The sequence below is a fragment of the Pristiophorus japonicus genome, chromosome 3 (genome assembly GCF_044704955.1).
Source record: "Pristiophorus japonicus isolate sPriJap1 chromosome 3, sPriJap1.hap1, whole genome shotgun sequence".
Taxonomy (NCBI): domain Eukaryota; kingdom Metazoa; phylum Chordata; class Chondrichthyes; family Pristiophoridae; genus Pristiophorus; species Pristiophorus japonicus.
In genome coordinates, this window is record NC_091979.1 from 82,109,860 (window position 1) to 82,129,902 (window position 20,043).

General features: G+C 45.6%; 1 protein-coding gene across 1 annotated transcript in view; it reads left to right on the forward strand.

Moving 5' to 3' along the window:
• Positions 1-20,043, forward strand: part of itgb5 (integrin, beta 5) — a 188,928-nt gene that overhangs the window by 89,023 nt on the left and 79,862 nt on the right. The window lies entirely within an intron of this gene.

A 20,043-nucleotide genomic window follows, 5' to 3' on the forward strand; every position in this document is an offset into this window, starting at 1 on the left:
CCTTTATTTTTACTACAAGCTCCATTACCGAGGTCCTACTGCATAAGAGTTTAGCTCCCTCTGAAGATTCAAGCTACACGAGGACTTTTTTGTAAGAGAACTGTATCCATTGTCGGCTTGTTTCTCATTTTCTGTAGTAACTTACATAGTAGGTGAATGATGATATGCAATGATTGGAAGGCCATTCTGCATTTCCTTTAAGCCCCGAAAATCTGCAGGCCATGATCTTAACCTTCAGTGCAGCCACCTACTCTCTCTTTCCCCCCCCCGCCCCCCCCCCCCCCCCCCCCAACCCGGGTTTGCGGTAGGAGGGCATTCTTTTGAGGTCCAAGCTTTTCCTGGGTCTGACAATATTTGCTTTGTAAGGGGTGGGAAGAGGGACCCTGAGGAAATTCAGAGCTAACATCTCTGCTGCTGTTGTTGAATGAAGAGGAATTAATAGAAAAGAGGGTGAACAGAGATGTATAGCACAATCAACAACAACTTGTATTTATTTTGCGCCTTTAATGTAGAAACACATCCCATGATGCTTTAGAGGAAGAGAGGAATGAGCACTGAGCCTTCCAGAGGGGAGTTCAGAGATGACAAGGCTTGGTTGAAGAGATGGATTTCCTGAGACTCTTAAAGGCAGAGAGAGATAGAGGGATATTTGGAGACAGTCCAGCAAGTACGGCTGAGTCAGATGTTGGGTCTGTCATGAGGGTGGAACAGATGGAGTCAAAGGACCAGAAGGCATGGAGGGAACCGAAGGCTGTAGATTGTAGAGGTAAAGTGGAGTGAGATTATAGAGGGATTTGAAGAGAGGATAAGGATTTTAAATTAGACATATCTGGGAACAGGATATCAATGTGAGCCGGTGAGCGGGACTTCCTGCTTGACAAGAAATGAATGACTAACAGATTTTGTTGTTAGAGTTTGTGTAGTGTGGAGTTAAGGAGGCTGGCGGTTAGGATATTGGAGAAATTGAGTTTAAAGATGATGGCAGCAGAAATGAAAGTATTGATGGCTGTACAATCACCTGAAGGCTCACTTTTAAAGTGGAAGCAAGTCTTCCTCGATTTCGAGGGACTGTCTATGGGTGAATGAATGGATGGATTGATGGCCCTGTGGAGAAGTAGCTGTAGAGGCTGCTGGCTTAAATTTTCTATACCATTAAGTCTTTACAATAAAATGTCTTGCAACTTTCTTCATTGTGGCTGCCAAGTCAACCACCTAGATTTTCCAATCGGGTGCAAGTCTAACACGAAGTGAAGTGCAATTCAGGAATAAGAGCATAAGAACATAAGAATTAGGAGCAGGAGTAGCCTGCTCCGCAATTCAATATGATCATGGGTGATCTTCTACCTCAACTCCACCTTCCCGCATTATCCCCATGTCCCTTGATTCCTTTAGTATTCAAAAATCTATCGATCTCAGTCTTGAATATACCGACTGAGCAGTCACAGCCCTCTTAGGTAGAGAATTCCAAAGACTCACAACCCTTTGAAGAAATTTCACCTCAAATCTGTCCTAAATGGCCGATCCCTTATTCTGAGACTGTGATCACTAGTTCTAGACTCCGCAACCTGAATCCAACTGCAAGGGACCTACGTTCGTCTTCGCTAATCTTTTTCTCTTCACATATCTATAGAAGCTTTTGCAGTCAGTTTTTATGTTCCCGGCAAGCTTCCTCTCCTACTCTATTTTCCCCCTCCTAATTAAACCCTTTGTCCTCCTCTGCTGAATTCTAAATTTCTCCCGGTCCTCCGGTTTGCTGCTTTTTCTGGCCAATTTATATGCCTCTTCCTTGGATCTAACACTATCCTTAATTTTCTTTGTTAGCCAAGGTTGAATCATCTTCCCTGTTTTATTTTTATTCCAGACAGGGATGTACAACTGTTGAAGTTCATCCATGTGATCTATAAATGTTTGCCATTGCCTATCCACCGTAAACCCTTTAAGTATCATTCGCCAGTCTAGATTAGCCAATTCACATCTCATACCATTGAAGTTACCTTTCCTTAGGTTCAGGACCCTAGTCTCTGAATTAACTGTGTCACACTCCATCTTAATAAAGAATTCCACCATATTATAGTCACTCTTCCCCAAGGGGCCTCGCACATCAAGATTGCTAATTAGTTCTTTCTCATTACACATCACCCAGTCTAGGATGGCCAGCCCTCTAGTTGGGTCTCGACATATTGGTCGAGAAAACCATCCCTAATACACTCCAGGAAATCCTCCACCACCGCATTGCTACCAGTTTGGTCATAATGGGGGCAAAAGTGCAGCAGAGAGCGGAAGTTCACACACTAGAGGAGCGGGAGTTGGGTGCCGGTCGAATTCCGCTGGCACATCATCACATCTCTCCCCTTCACTTAAAGGGGAGAGCCGCTGCGAGCTCTGCGATTCTTTTAGTTAGGTCCACTGGGCCACCAGGGAGGGTTTTGGTCGGGCCGGCGGCCTGGCACCCAAGAGGGGGTGCCAGGCTGCCTGGTAGCGGCTTGGCTGAACCCGTGGCCATAACTGTCGGGCCGGCCTGGTAGTCGGCCGACAAAAAAAAGTAAGATGGCGGCCGCAGCAGTACGGCCCTCCCTTTGAATGGTGGCTGCACCGCCATTTTGAACACACTGCAAGCAAGCACAGTGCACCAACAGAAAAAGCTGTTGGTTGCACTGAGCGGCAGCAGCAACATTTTCTTGCGGAATTTTGCATTCAGGGGGAACATCGGCGGTGCGCGCTCTAATGATGCACTTGGGACGGATCGGCAACAGCGAGGCGGAAGTGGGGGGAGCGGGTCACCACCGGGGTTCCCGCAGGAGGGCGTTTTTCAAAACGGCAGCCATTCCACTCTACAGCGTGGCCGTCAATTTCCGGCAGTAACAGGCCTTGCAGGGAGGGGCAATTTCAGCCCCCGAGTCGTCTCAATCTTTCCTCAAAGGATAAAACCCTCATCCCAAGGATCAGTCTGGTGAACCTTTGTTGCACTCCTGCCAAGGCAAGTACAGGTACAACGTCTCAAATCCGGCAACCTCGGGACCGAGACTGGCTGGTTTTTGGATTTTTCCAGATTTCGGACATAGAGAAAATGGCTTAGCACAAGCCAAGCTTGCGTATCTTTACATTCAAAAACCAAATTCAATGAATGAGATAATGAAATAAAATATGAAAAGGAATGTATTCATAAAGTATGAAATCGAATAAATAAAGGTTTTTATTTGGTAACCAGAGTACAGTACAGGTATGAAACAGAATAATACTCTTCCTGTGATCCACTTCCTAAGTCAGCTGTACAGAAATAGGTACAGATTGCATGTGGCTAGAGATTGTGCTTGAGGGAGAGCTTGGGGTAGAGGGCTCAGCTATGGTGTCTGCAGTTGAAGATGGGCCTGCAATAGGATTTTTATGTGTGGAACTTGCTGGTGTAACCGTAGGTCTTTGGTACTCTGCTGCGATATCCTCTTAAACGTATCAGCTAATTTTAATTGTTTCAGTAATTTGGGCTTTTCTTTGATTAATTTTTCACAAATTTTATGCACCTGCATTATTTGTTGCTCTACAGCATTAATTAATTCTTAACAAAGATTGATAGCTTTGTCAACGGACACTTTTTCCACTTGATTACCAACATCAGCATCGTCATCCTCACTGTTTACATCCTTTTCCTTTGGATACAAAATCATGCTCAAATTTCATCACCTGTTACTGTATGCACAACGGGAGCGACATTGTCTATGTCTATAACTTCTGCGACATCGTCTTCATTCAGTGCTAGCGCGGCTTCACAAGTCATCCCTTTTGCATATTCTAAAAGTTCAGAAATCATTTTCTTTTTAGACAGATGATGCTTCAAAGTCATCATCAGCATCATCGGCATCCTCATTAAACATAGTTGCTGGCCACAGATTGTGTCTAGCATTAGTCAAGGTGTTTTTAATTACCTCATCCCACACATCCACAGCTGCCCATATGGCATACTTCACAGAAAAATCTTTTGAGATTGCTATTATTCCCATGTCTCTTTTCACAGCACTAAGCAAACTCGTCATGAATTCATCTTTGTAGAGACACTTCATTGATCTCAAAATTCCTTGGTCCATTGGTTGTACCAATGATGTTACATTGGGAGGTAAATAGATTCCATAGACAATTATCCTTTACTAGAGGTTCAGCATCAGAATGTGCTAAGCAATTGTCTAACAGCAAGAATATTTTGTAGTTTTCATCAAGGTCAGCTGCCCGACAATGAAACATAGAAACATAGAAACATAGAAAATAGGTGCAGGAGTAGGCCATCCGGCCCTTCGAGCCTGCACCGCCATTCAATGAGTTCATGGCTGAACATGCAACCTCAGTACCCCATTCCTGCTTTCTCGCCATATCCCTTGATCCCCCTAGTAGTAAAGACTATATCTAACTCCTTTTTGAATATATTTAGTGAATTGGCCTCAACAACTTTCTGTGGTAGAGAATTCCACAGGTTCACCACTCTCTGGGTGAAGAAGTTTCTCCTCATCTCAGTCCTAAATGGCTTACCCCTTATCCTTAGACTGTGACCCCTGGTTCTGGACTTCCCCAACATTGGGAACATTCTTCCTGCATCTAACCTGTCGAAACCCGTCAGAATTTTAAACGTTTCTATGAGATCCCCTCTCATTCTTCTGAACTCCAGTGAATACAAGCCCAGTTGATCCAGTCTTTCTTGATATGTCAGTTCCGCCATCCCGGGAATCAATCTGGTGAGCCTTCGCTGCACTCCCTCAATAGCAAGAATGTCCTTCCTCAGGTTAGGAGACCAAAACTGTACACAATACTCCAGGTGTGGCCTCACCAAGGCCCTGTACAACTGTAGCAATACCTCCCTGCCCCTGTACTCAAATCCCCTTGCTATGAAGGCCAACATGCCATTTGCTTTCTTAACCGCCTGCTGTATCTGCATGCCAACCTTCAATGACTGATGTACCATGACACCCAGGTCTCGTTGCACCTCCCCTTTTCCAAATCTGTCACCATTCAGATAATAGTCTGTCTCTCTGTTTTTACCACCAAAGTGGATAACCTCACATTTATCCACATTATACTTCATCTGCCATGCATTTGCCCACTCACCTAACCTATCCAAGTCACTCTGCAGCCTCATAGCATCCTCCTCGCAGCTCACACTGCCACCCAGCTTAGTGTCATCCGCAAATTTGGAGATACTACATTTAATCCCCTCGTCCAAATCATTAATGTACAATGTAAACAGCTGGGGCCCCAGCACAGAACCTTGCGGTACCCCACTAGTCACTGCCTGCCATTCTGAAAAGTACCCATTTATTCCTACTCTTTGCTTCCTGTCTGACAACCAGTTCTCAATCCATGTCAGCACACTACCCCCAATCCCATGTGCTTTAACTTTGCACATTAATCTCTTGTGTGGGACCTTGTCGAAAGCCTTCTGAAAGTCCAAATATACCACATCAACTGGTTCTCCCTTGTCCACTCCACTGGAAACATCCTCAAAAAATTCCAGAAGATTTGTCAAGCATGATTTCCCTTTCACAAATCCATGCTGACTTGGACCTAAAATGTCACCTCTTTCCAAATGCGCTGCTATGACATCCTTAATAATTGATTCCATCATTTTACCCACTACTGATGTCAGGCTGACCGGTCTATAATTCCCTGTTTTCTCTCTCCCTCCTTTTTTAAAAAGTGGGGTTACATTGGCTACCCTCCACTCTATAGGAACTGATCCAGAGTCTATGGAATGTTGGAAAATGACTGTCAATGCATCCGCTATTTCCAAGGCCACCTCCTTAAGTACTCTGGGATGCAGTCCATCAGGCCCTGGGGATTTATCGGCCTTCAATCCCATCAATTTCCCCAACACAATTTCCCGACTAATAAGGATTTCCCTCAGTTCCTCCTTCTTACTCGACCCTCTAATCCCTTTTATTTCCGGAAGGTTGTTTGTGTCCTCCTTAGTGAATACCGAACCAAAGTACTTGTTCAATTGGTCTGCCATTTCTTTGTTCCCCATTATGACTTCCCTTGATTCTGACTGCAGGAGACCTACGTTTGTCTTTACTAACCTTTTTCTCTTTACATATCTATAGAAACTTTTGCAGTCCGTCTTAATGTTCCCTGCAAGCTTCCTCTCGTACTCTTATTTTCCCTGCCCTAATCAAACCCTTTGTCCTCCTCTGCTGAGTTCTAAATTTCTCCCAGTCCCCGGGTTCGCTGCTATTTCTGGCCAATTTGTATGCCACTTCCTTGGCTTTAATACTATCCCTGATTTCCCTTGATAGCCACGGTTGAGCCATCTTCCCTTTTTTATTTTTACGCCAGACAGGGATGTACAATTGTTGTCGTTCATCCATGCGGTCTCTAAATGTCTGCCATTGCCCATCCACTGTCAACCCCTTAAGTATCATTCGCCAATCTATCCTAGCCAATTCACGCCTCATACCTTCAAAGTTACCCTTCTTTAAGTTCTGGACCATGGTCTCTGAATTAACTGTTTCATTCTCCATCCTAATTGAGCACGCACCTCGGGAACAAAATGCTTTTCAAACCAGTTAAAAAAAAATTACCCTGGTTACCCATGCTCTCTCATTCAAATAATAATACACTGGGAATATTCTCTCGCCCTTGAAACATATTGGATGCTGGCATTTCCCGATGACCATTAGCTTACACTTATGTGTCCCAGCCGCATTTGCACAACCAAGCACAGTCAATCTATATTTGGCATCTTTTACACCTGTTGGCTGCGATTCTTCTGCTGTTGCTAATGTCTTTCTTGGTATATAGTGCCAAAACAGTGATGTCTTTGTCGGCATTATAGATTTGCTCAGCCAAAAGGTTTTTATCAGCAATTAGTTTACCGAACTCTATCTAACTTTCAGCTGCCTCATGATCTGCTGAGGCTTTTTCACCACACACTTTCCATTGCCTGATGCCATGGCGCTGTTTAAATTTGGTTAGCCAACCTGAAGAGTAGTCGCATGGAGTTTCAATCTCCAGTTCTGTGTGGAATATCTTGGCTTGTTGCATCATCACTGTGCCAGGCAAAGGAACCTTTTCACTTCTCCTCTGTTGCCACCACTCCATCATTACTCGATCCAACTCATCACTTTTAGGCTTAAGCATAGTTTTTCTCCTATTCATTTCTTTCTGAATGTCACTTTCTGCATAAAACTTCATGATCTGATCTTTCTGTTTTTCTATATCATAAATGATGTAGCTTCTGACGCCATACTCTTCACTCAGTCTTCATACTGAAGCACCTCTATCTAATTTCTGCAGTAATTCCACTTTCTTGGCAATTGACAACAAATTATGTTTCCTCTTTGCACTACCCATTGGGGTATCTGGCCTTTTTGACATGGTTGCACTGGCAAACAACACAAATTCACAATAAATCCGATAAACACCAGAGCACGTGAGTCGGATTGGGCCGGGCTGGTTCGAGAGTCATTCGGCAAGGCTCGGACCGATCGCACGCCTGACTACTGAATCTCAAATGCGATTTTCTCAAAAATGTCATGTTTTCGGACAATTCCGGTTTTTGGTCAACTGGATTTGAGACATTGTACCTGTATATTATTCCTGAGGTAAGAAGACCAAGGGGGAGAGATTAGTGTTCGCCAACAAAGATGCCAGTCACCAGCAACTGGAGTTAAAAGGCCGCTGAAAATGGCCGCAAGGCTAACGGGGCAAAATTGCTCAGGCGACATGGAGATTGTTGGCACCGCAGTTATCTTCCATGCAACACCTTCCTGATGACGTTGCTGGAGGCATCAGAGATGAAGTTCCTGTCCATGTGCGGTGTTGCAGCTTCCCACAGCCTCTCGAGCGCACATGGAATTGTGGGTAATGAAGTCTGAGAATTAAAGGGGCCATGCACACTGAAGCAATACAAATTAAAATGAAGTGAAACAAGGCAACCCTTTCTGCCTGTTCAAAAATATTTAACGTTAAAAAGAAGTTCCAAATTTGAGTATTCAGCTCGTAAAGCTGAATTCCTTTGCTAACCTCAAAAAATGGGAGAACTGCCTCAGCAGTAACCCAAATGGCTCAGCAAACCAGGGAAGGGGCACCCAGGGTCTCACATGCAGCACTCCAGCTTTGTGCAGGGGATCAACACTACAAGACAGGCCTCTGCCCACAAGGGCCAGTAGGCCCTCCAGAAAAAAAGATGTGGTAGCACATCACCGAGACCGTCACTGCCAGCAGTGTCGGCCCCACCACCTGGCTCCAATGCCCAAAGAAGCTTCATGACCTCAGACCACTGGTCAAGGTCAGTGAATACATCTTCAAAAGCCGTCGTCTACCAACTGCACCACCAACGTCACACACTGCTCAATGCATGACCCCACTCCCAATCACTCACCTACCATCAATTTACACCAATCATGAGGCATACCGGCCATTTCTAGCCTCACCTCACCTCCTTGGAGGAGACATAAGGACATAAGAAATAGGAGCAGGAGTAGGCTATTTGGCCCCTCAAGCCTGCTCCACCATTCAATAAGATCATGGCTGATCTGATCATGGACTCGGCTCCACTTCCCTGCCCGCTCTCCATAACCCTTTACTCCCTTATCGCTCAAAAATCTGTCTATTTCCGCCTTAAATATATTCAATGACCCAGCTTCCACAGCTCTCTGGGGCAGAAAATTCTTTAGATTTATAACCCTCTGAGAGAAGAAATTCTTCCTCATCTCATTTAAATGGGTGGCCCCTTATTCTGAGACTATGTCCCCGAGTTTTAGTTTCTCCTATGAGTGGAAATATCCTCTTTGCATCCACCTTGTCGAGCCCCCTCATTATCTTATATGTTTTGATAAGATCACCTCTCATTCTTCTGAACTCCAATGTGTTTAGGCTCAACCTATCCTCATAAGTCAACCCCCTCATCTCCGGAATCAACTTAGTGAATCTTCTCTGAACAGCCTTCAATGCAAGTATATCCTTCCTTAAATATGGAGACCAAAACTGTACGCAGTACTCTAGGTGTGGCCTCATCAATACCCTGTACAGTTGTAGCAGGACTTCTCTGCTTTTATACTGTATCCCCCTTGCAATAAAGACCAACATTCCATTTGCCTTCCTGATTACTTGCTGCACCCGCATACTAACTTTTTGTGTTTCATGCACAAGGACCCCCAGGTTCCTCTGTACTGCAGCACTTTACAATTTTTCTCCATTTAAATTATAATTTGCTTTTCTATTATTTCTGTGAAAGTGGATAGCCTCACGTTTTCCCACTTTATACTCCATCTGCCAAATTTTTGCCCACTTACTTAGCCTGTCTATATCTCTGCAGATTTTTTGTGTCCTCACAATTTGCTTTCCCACCCATCTTTGTATCATCAGCAAACTTGGCTACATTACACTCGGTCCCTTCATCCAAGTCATTAATATAGATTGTAAATAGTTGAGGACCCGGCACTAATCCCTGCGGCACTCCACTAGTCACTGTTTGCCAACCGGAAAATGAACCATTTATCCCAACTCTCTTTTCTTTAGTCAATCCTCTATCCATGCTAATATATTACCCCCAACCCCGTGAAGTATCTTGTACAGTAATCTTTTATGGGGCACCTTATCGAATGCCTTCTGGAAATCCAAATACATCACCCTGCTCGCTACATCCTCAAAGTACTCCAGCAAATTTGTCAAACATGATTTCCCTTTCATTAAACCATGCTGACTCTGCTTGATTGAATCATGCATTTCCAAATATCCTGATCCTGCTACTGCTTCCTTACTAATGGACTCCAACATTTTAGCAATGACTGATGTTAGGCTAACTGGTCTATAGTTTCCTACGTTTTGTCTGCCTCCTTTTTTAAATAGTGCAGGCCATTCTTGGCAGGTACATAGCTGAGCCCTCGGCTAGCGGCTTGCCTGAAAGGATATCCGATGCTGGTATCCTCATATATTATCCTCCTCCTGTCAAACACATCATGCTTTCCAGCCCTCCCATCACCGCAACTCTACTCTTGTGCCTTCCTCATTTCACACACCCAAAAAATGCAGCCTGCCCACCCAGTGGGCAACCAAGAAGAGGGAGAGGAAAGTGAAGAAGAACAAGAACAAAAAAAGATTGATTTGACATTCCCAGCCACCAGCTCCTCAAGATCAACCAGCAAGGTCATTTGCAGTGTCCCACACTGAAAGTTAGCAGCCTTCTACCAGCCATGCTGTAGCCACTGGGGTAGCACTGTGTGACATCAGTAGGGTAGGCAAAGGGGCTGAGAAGAGCTGTGGGCCCAGGGACATTACTGCCCAGTCCAGAATGTGATATGTGTGCGCACTAGGTCCGTGCAGCAGAGCAGGTTTCCAGTCGTCTTGGTTAATCCTTGCCACTGGACCAAGACCTAGCTCTGTCAAGCCCGTGTGGTGGCTGGGGTGCAACGGTCACCACACGTTAAAAAAATTTATGCACAGGCATCTTCCACCCCCTCAATTGGAGTTTAGGACTGGAACATCGGGTCCTTCTTCGAAACACCTGTGAACTCGTGGAAGCAAGTCATCCTCGTTCGAGGGACCGCCGATGATGATGATGATGAGGCAAAGGCACACACAAGACAGTCACTAAGAGAATGCATAAGGGTAATGATTTAATTTCTTGATGTCATATTGGATGGCTAGACGTATATAGATGGATTAGAAAGATTGATTTGTGGTGGCTTTTAATTCAGCATTGTGGCCAAGAGGACGTTATGATAGTCAGTAACAGATGGAAGGTAAGGTGTGGGAAAAATGTCGAAAGGGAAATTGAGGTTGTGGTCACTGGGATCGCAGGTAAATGATTCCATCCCGCCCACAAAAGGGCTGTCTGGGTTGCATCCATCCTTCTGCTTCCTTCTCTTAGCCTATAGACAGGCTAAGGGACTGGGCCAGAACATGGCAAATGGCGTATAATGTGGAGAGATGTTAAGTTATCCACTTTGGTCGGAAAAATAGAAAAGCAGAATATTTTTTAAATGATGAGAGATTGGGAAATGTTGGTGCTCAAAGGGACCAGAGTGTCCTTGTACACAAATCACTGAAAGTTAACATGCAGGTACGGTAAGCAGTTAGGAAAGCAAATGGTATAATGGCCATTATTACAAGAGGATTTGAGTACAAGAGTGAAGGGGGTTGAAATTCGGTATCGCCTTGTTTGGGGGGGGGGGGGTAACCGAGGCGAGGCGGGACTTCCTGCGCCGGGCGTGGAAGGCCCGCCCAGGCCGCGAAATTAGAGTTACCACCCTGGTCCCGACCACGAGAGGAAGTGGAGTGCAATGTCGTGTGCTCCGCTTCCTTTTGGGGGCGGGACCAGGACGGTAAGCGCGCAAATGTTGCCTCTCTGCAGCGCTGGAGCGAGCACAGGGCCCTCCCCTTCCGTTAAACTATGGCCGCAACCCGGCACAGAAGTGGAGTGCTGGGCTGCACCATCACGGCATGGACAATACGAAATACAGCACGAAATACCAGGCCAGTAAGTTGAGCTGGGAGAAATATTTTCACCCCGCGTTTCGAGGCTGGAGCTGACATCGCCCGCTGAAGCCTCATGGGGCGTTGCCCAATTTCTGCCACGGGGCGAAAACAGGTCACCGCACACGCTGATGACATCACCATCGCCGGCTCCGGGTGCTACCAGCGGCAGCGGAGCACTGCCGGTTTTGCGCCTCCACTAATTCCCGCGCAATTTCGGTTGTGCCCTGTACCCCACCTCCCCTCAGCGAGAAATCATTTGTGCCCTGTCAGTGCCCCCTGCGGGCACTAACTGGAGGTGCAAACGATGCAAGTTTCTCCCCAAGATGTTTTACTGCAATTATATAGGGCCCTGGTGAGACCACACCTGGAGTATTGGGATCAGTTTTGGTTTCCTTACTGAAGGAAGGATACACTTGCCATTGAAGGAATGCAACGAAGGTTCACCTGACTGATTCCTGGGATGGGGGGATTGTCCTCTGAGGAGAGGTTGAGTAGACTAGGCCTATATTCTCGAGAGTTTAGCAGAATGAGAAGTGATCTCATTGAAACACATTAAATTCTTACAAGGCTTGACATGGTAGATGCAAGGAGGATGTTTCCTCTAGCTGGGGAGTCGAGAACCAGGGGTCACAATCTCAGAATAAGGGTCGGCCATTGAGGACTGAGATGAAAAATTACTTCACTCGGAGGGTGGTGAATCTTTGGAATTCTCTACCCCAGAGGGCAATTCAAGATAAGAGATTGATAGATTTTTGGTTATTAAGGGAATCGATGGATATGAGCAAAGTGCTGTTGAGGTAGAAGATCAGCCATAAGAACATAAGAAATAGGAGCAAATGTCGTCTGACCCCTCATTTATTATTTTTTCAGTCCTTTGCTGGTTTCTAAAAATTTCCCAATCGTCTGCCTTTCCACTATTCTTCACAACATTATATGCCTTTGTTTTCAATTTGATACTATCCTTTACTTCCTCAGTTATCCACGGATGGTTCATCCATAATCTTATTGAAGGCCGGAGCAGGCTCAGGGGCTGTATGGCCTACTACTGCACTTATTTCTTGTGTTCTTCTGCTTCCTCCTCTTCCCTCTGCAAGCAAATGTTCGATATACTCAGCTAGTCAGGCAGCATCTCGACCTGAGACGCAAAGTCACCATGGATGTTGCATAGAAACATAGAAAATAGGTGCAGGAGTAGGCCATTCGGCCCTTCGAGCCTGCACCACCATTCAATATGATCATGGCTGATCATTCACCTCAGTACCCCTTTCCCGCTTTCTCTCCAAACCCTTGATCCTTTTAGCTATATCTAACTCCCTCTTGAATATATCCAATGAACTGGCATCAACGACTCTCTGCGGTAGGGAATTCCACAGGTTAACAACTCTGAGTGAAGAAGTTCCTCCTCATCTCAGTCCTAAATGGCCTACCCCTTATTCTAAGACTGTGTCCCCTGGTTCTGGACTTCCCCAATATCGGGAACATTCTTCCCGCATCTAACCTGTCCCGTCCCGTCAGAATCTTATACGTTTCTATGAGATCCCCTCTCATCCTTCTAAACTCCAGTGTATAAAGGCTCAGTTGATCCAGTCTCTCCTCATATGTCAATCAAGCCATCCCTGGAATCAGTCTGGTGAACCTTCGCTGCACTCACTCAATAGCAAGAACATCCTTCCTCAGATTAGGAGACCAAAACTGAACACAATATTCCAGGTGAGGCCTCACTAAGGCCCTGTACAATTGCAGTAAGACCTCCCTGCTCCTATACTCAAATCCCCTAGCTATGAAGGTCAACATGCCATTTGCCGCCTTCACCGCCTGCTGCACCTGCATGTCAACCTTCAATGACTGATGAACCATGACACCCAGGTCTCGTTGCACCTCTCCTTTTCCGAATCTGCCACCATTCAGATAATACTGTGCCTTCGTGTTTCTGCCACCAAAGTGGATAACCTCACATTTATCCACATTATACTGCATCTGACATGCATTTGCCCACTCACCTAACCTGTCCAAGTAACCCTGCAGCCTCTTAGCATCCTCCTCACAGCTCACACTGCCACCTAGCTTAGTGTCATCTGCAAACTTGGAGATATTACACTCAATTCCTTCATCCAAATCATTAATATCTAATCTAAAGAGCTGAGGTCCCAGCACTGAGCCCTGTGGCACTCCACTAGTCACTGCCTTCCATTCTGAAAAGGACCCGTTTATCCAGACTCTCTGCTTCCTGTCTGCCAACCAATTCTCTATCCATGCCAGTACATTACCCCCAATACTATGTGCTTTGATTTTGCACACCAATCTCTTGTGTGGGACCTTGTCAAAGGCCTTTTAAAAGTCCAAATACACCACATCCACTGGTTCTCCCTTGTCCACTCTACTAGTTACATCCTCAAAAAATTCCAGAAGATTTGTCACGCATAATTTCCCTTTCATAAATCCATGCTGACTTGGACCGACCCTGTCACTGCTCTCCAAATGCGCTGCTATAACATCTTTAATAATTGACTCCAACATTTTCCCCACTACTGATGTCAGACTAACCGGTCTATAATTACCTGTTTTCTCTCTCCTTTTTTAAAAAGTGGTGTTACATTTGCTACCCTCCAGTCCATAGGAACTGATCCAGAGTCAATAGACTGTTGGAAAATGATCACCAATGCATCCACTATTTCTAGGGCCACCTCCTTAAGTACTCTGGGATGCAGACAATCAGGCATGGGGATTTATCGGCCTTCAATCCCATCAATTTCCCCAACACAATTTCCCGCCTAATAAGGATATCCATCAGTTCCTCCTTCTCACTAGACCCTCGGTCCTCTAGTACATCCGGAAGGTCATTCGTGTCTTCCTTCGTGAAGACAGAACCAAAGTATTTGTTCAATTGGTCTGCCATTTCTTTGTTCCCCATTATTAATTCAGCTAAGTCCGACAGCAAGGGACCTACGTTCGTCTTCATTAATCTTTTTCTCTTCACATATCTATAGAAGCTTTTGCAGTCAGTTTTTATGTTCCTGGCAAGCTTCCTCTCGTACTCTATTTTCCCCCTCCTAATTAAACCCTTTGTCCTCCTCTGCTAAATTCTAAATTTCTCCCAGTTCTCAGGTTTTCTGCTTTTTCTGGCCAATTTATATGCCTCTTCCTTGGATCTAACACTATCCTTAACTTCCCTTGTTAGTCATGGTTGAGCCACCTTCCCTGTTTTATTTTTACTCCAGACAGGGATGTACAACAGTTGAAGTTCATCCATGTGATCTATAAATGTTTGCCATTGCCTATCCACCGTCATCCCTTTAAGTATCATTCGCCAGTCTATTCTAGCCAATTCGCGCCTCATGCCATCGAAGTTAGCTTTCCTTAAGTTTAGGACCCTAGTTTCAGAATTAACTGTGTCACTCTCCATCTTAATAAGGAATTCTACCATATACTCTTCTCCAAGGGGCCTCGCACAACAATATTGCTAATTAGTCCTTTCTCATTACACATCACCCAGTCTAGGATGGCCAGCTCTCTAGTTGGTTCCTCGACATATTGGTCAAGAAAACCATCCCTAACATACTCCAGGAAATCCTCCACCACCGCATTGCTGCCAGTTTGGTTAGCCCAGTCTATATGTAAATTAAAGTCGCCCATGATAACTGCTGTACCTTTATTGCACACATCCCTTATTTCTTGTTTGATGCAGTCCCCAACCTCTCTACTACTATTTGGTGGCCTGTGCACAACTCCCACCAGTGTTTTCTGCCCTTTGGTATTCCGCAGCTCCACCCATACCGATTCCACATCATCCAAGCCAATGTCTTTCCTTACTATTGCATTAATTTCCACTTTAACCAGCAATGCCACCCCGCCTGCTTTTCCTCTCTGTCTATCCTTCCTAAATGCTGAATACCCCTGAGTGTTGAGTTCCCAGCCTTGGTCACCCTGGAGCCATGTCTCCGTGATGCCAATCACATCATACCCGTTAACTGCTATCTGCGCAGTTAATTCGTCCACCTTATTCCGAATACTCCTCGCATTGAGGCACAGAGCCTTCAGGCTTGTCTTTTTAACACACTTTGAACCTTTAGAATCCTGCTGTAAAGTGGCCCTTTTTGCTTTTTGCCTTGGGTTTCGCTGTCCTCCACTTTTACTCTTCTTTCCATTTTTTGCTTCTGTCTCCATTTTATTCCCCTCTGACTCCCTGCATAGGTTCCTATCCCTCTGCCATATTAGTTTAACTCCTCCCAAACAGCACTAGCAAACACACCCCCTAAGACATTGGTTCTGGTCCTGCCCAGGTGCAGACCGTCTGGTTTGTACTGGTCTCACCTCCCCCAGAACCGGTTCCAATGTCCCAGGAATTTGAATCCCTCCCTTCTGTGGCACTGGTAGCAATCCTGAGATTACTACTTTTGAGGTCCTACTTTTTAATTTAACTCCTAGCTCCTTAAATTCATCTCATCTCGTTTTTTACCTATATCGTTGGTACCTATGTGTACCACGACAACTGGCTGTTCACCCTCCCTTTTCAGAATGTTCTGCAGCCGCTCCGAGAGATCCTTGACCCTTGCACCAGGGAGGCAACATACCATTCTGGAGTCTCGGTTGCGGCCACAGAAACGCCTGTCTATTCCCCTTACAATCAAATCCCCTATCACTATTGCTCTCCCAGTGACCTGCTGAGTATTTGCAGCATGTTCTGTCTTCTTAAAGGCTTTCATTTACCATCTGAGTCCCTGCAAGCATCCATCAGCACTCCCTACACATTTAAAAAAACCTTTTCACATCTATTGCAGCAAACCACCATTTCAATAAAATAAAATAATGCAAAACCTTACCTTCAAACTTACCTAATAAGGGAATTAAGGGTTATGGGGAGCGGGCGGGTAAGTGGAGCTGAGTCCACGGCCAGATCAGCCATGATCTTTGTGAATGGCGGAGCAGGCTCGAGGGGCTAGATGGCCTACTCCTGTTCCTAATTCTTATATTCTTATGTTCTAATGATGTTTAGAGATGCATGTATCGCCACTGTCAGCCTGCTTAGGATTCAGCACGAGGGTCAAAGTTCATGGTGATGTTAAATCGGCGTTGGACGCTGATTGACTTCACCGCGCCGCCATTTTTTTTCAGGACGCTACCAGTTACCGGCAGCGCAAAGGGGGAGATGAATATGGCGCCTGCTGTGGGACACACCACCAGCTGGCAAAAGAGCTGCGGACGCCATTTTATCGCCATTTCATGGGACTACGGAATGGCGGTAAGTAGACAGATTTCTAGCCTCCAGGTGTGGTCTCACAAAGAAACAGTAAGATTTCTTTACTCTTATAGTGCATTCCCACACAGTTGATTGGCTTGTAGCTCAAACGGGAAGGTATTGTCATTGTTTTTGCTGAAACTAATTTTAAAATTTGACAGGTCTGCAGTCGGGGAAAATGCTTCCTTTGTGTTATCAGCTATTGCAGGAAGTGAAGTAGAGGAAGGAGAGCCTATTTTGGCATGGGGCACCTCTGGGCTCCAAAGGACAGCTGCTCGGGGGCTGGGGGAGGTAATGAAGGTGTTGGGCTAGCCAGTCAGTACCAATTTGACACCTCAAAATCAGCCCATCCAGAAAGCTATTTATTGACCTTGCCAAGAAAGTCAAGCTTAAGGGGAGCTCAGCCAAGTTTTACAAAAATGTTCGGATTCTTTGATTTGAAGTTGGAACAGGTACATTGACTAATCGGATGATATTAGTAATTTGAGGGGGGAAAATTGCCCCTTCTTAATAGCACCGTTAGCACCTCCGGAGGGCCCTAACGGGATTCAATGGCGGTTTCGCCTGAGGGTAGGCTCCTGGGAAATTGTCCCGAAGGTTTTGGGGGGTTCTGTCGTGGCAACGCCGTTCCCCGCGATTAGCACCTTGGGCCAGCGCGCAACCAATGATGATGCCATCGCTGTGTGCGCCGACCCTTTGTCGGCCCGCTATGATCACTTTGCGCCCTGCGGGGGAAATTTTTGGCCCGAGAGTTGCGAGCCTGGCGCGGACAGATGGAAACAGACATTTGCCGTCGGGGCGCTCTGAAAGGGGAACCCTTAGCGCCCCAGCTGCTATCTTTATTTGTCGGACGACTCTTGCGTCAGTCCAACAATGGCAGCTCTCATGTCGACCAAGCCGCCATCGTGCAGCCCTGGAGCTCTGTTTTGGGTGCTGGGCTGCTGGCCTGGTCGATCGCCTCCCTGGTGGCTCAGTGGCAGCCACCATAGGGTTTGCAATTGAAGGTGAGTGCTGGCCTGCTCCATGTGGCGCTGGACTCTGTTCCACGCTGCCGTTCCGGAAGTGCCCCTCTAAGGAAGAGCAGCACCGGAGGCAGCACTCTGCTTCCTTTGAGGGGCGGACAGCCCAATTCCGTGTCTAGGATGGGTTTTCCAGCCTGGGTGCAGGAAGTCCTAGCCCCAGAAGCTTACCGCCCCCAATCGGGGCAAAGGACTATTTCAGGGCCTGAATGTTAAACCTCCCAAACCCAATTTCAAAAAAATCGCATCCTACACTTTAAGAACTGTTTGTGTTGCTGGCAGGAAGTCTATCCTGCCAGAAGTACATATTGAAAATTGAATGTGCGATCCGCAGGATTTACTGTCCATTTAAATTAAATGATCCAAAAATCACATACAACATATATCACCAACGATGTCGCCGCAAGATCCTGCAAATCCCCTGGGAGGACAGGCACACACCAACATCAGTGTCCTCGACCAGGCTAACATCCCCAGTATTGAAGCACTGACCACACTCGATCAGCTTCGCTGGGCAGGCCACATAGTTCGCATGCCAGATACGAGACTCCCTAAGCAAATGCTTTATGCGGAGCTGCTTCATGGTAAACAAGCCAAAGGTGGGCAACGGAAACTTTATAAGGACACCCTCAAAGCCTCCCTGGTAAAGTGCGACATCACCGTTGACACCTGGGAGACCCTGGCCGAAGACCGCCCGAGGTGGAGAAAGTGCATCCGGGAGGGCGTTGAGCTCTTCGAGTCTCAACGCAAAGAGCGTGAAGAGGCCAAGTGCAGGCAGCAGAAGGAGCGCGTGGAAAACCAGCCCCACCCACCCCTTCCCTCGACGAATGTCTGTCCCACCTGTAACAGGGTATGTGGCTCTCATATCCAACTGTTCAGCCATCAAAGAACTCACTTTTGGAGTGGAAGCAAGTCTTCCTCGATTCCGAGGGACTGCCTATGATGATGATGATAATGACAATGTGACTGAATTTGTGGTACATGTATTGCTGAAGCTTCTCACAAGGAGTACACGGTCAGAAATGTACTTTCTTTGTGTGAACTTGGGGTTCAAAAGTTATGGGAAAGAGCTGAAAGTAATAATGTACCTAGTTTTACCTTACCAGAATAGTTTTTCTTTTTCTGCTGTGTATGCCTCTGCCAGTGATTGACTGTGTTCACTCTCACTAATCTGTTGTAGGCACTTTACAGTAACACGTCTAACTTCTGCAAGAATTTCCTGTGAGTTATACCTAGAGTGGCCACTTTTGAGTTTTCAGACCACCTATTTTCTAGGTGTCCATCTTGGAACTGTGTAAACAAAAAAGCAATGAAAAACCATGCAATAATTGAATTGACAAATGCGTTTCTGTTCATATATCTAAATGTCGTATTTTCTATTCAGTGTATGGGAACACAAGAACCACAAGAGGTCTCATTAAGAGACTAGTGCATTTTAACATGAGACATTTAAAACTTATGCTGACAAGATGGGCGTTGGCAGCTTACCTGTCTTCACTAATAGCTTTTACTTTTTTGTCAGCCAAGAGTACTAATTACTCTTGGGTTAAATAATGGTGCCAACCAATTTCAATGGTATGTACTATTCACATTGCTTCAACAATACAGGGTTAGTTCTACAGCTGGCAACTTCCATGTCTTCTGCAGCCCCAGACTTAAATCCCCAAAGCTTTGAAATGCCAGATTATGATGGATTAGTTCTCTACCATTATAACACTCCATCAAACAGGATTATGAATACTGATGAAAGGCACCCAGTGGAAGGAGAATGGCTGTATTTCCATGATTCAAGCTCCTGCCCTACCAGATGGGAGTCAAACATTCAACCTCTTGAGCTATCTGTGCCCTGCTGGCCAACAAGATTTGAATGTTTTTATTATTTTAAGGTCCCTTTTTAATTTTCTACTATTACTTCCCCTTTGTAGCTACTTGTCATGTGACATAATCCTTCATCTTGTGATGAAGCAATTATATTCCTCATACTTCCCCAAGGTTGTAATAATAAAGCTAGGCAATGTACTTCAAACAGGGGTTAGCAGAACATTGTTTTTCTTCCCCCAAGATTCAAGCTTTGTGCCTATACAGTAATTCACCGAATTAAATGAGAAAACACATCTGATGACAATGGTGCTGGGAACTGCATTTGTGAGGTAAGTGTTAGATGGTCTACTGCTATTAATCGAGTGGGGCATAAACGCCAGCATGGACTGGTTGGGCCGAATGTCCTGTTTCTGTGCCGTATATCCTATGTAATCCTGCCAGCATATAATTTGCCAAAACAGGCTAAAAGAGATATGGCAGGTGCAAAAATGGTCTAAGAGATAAGGATGG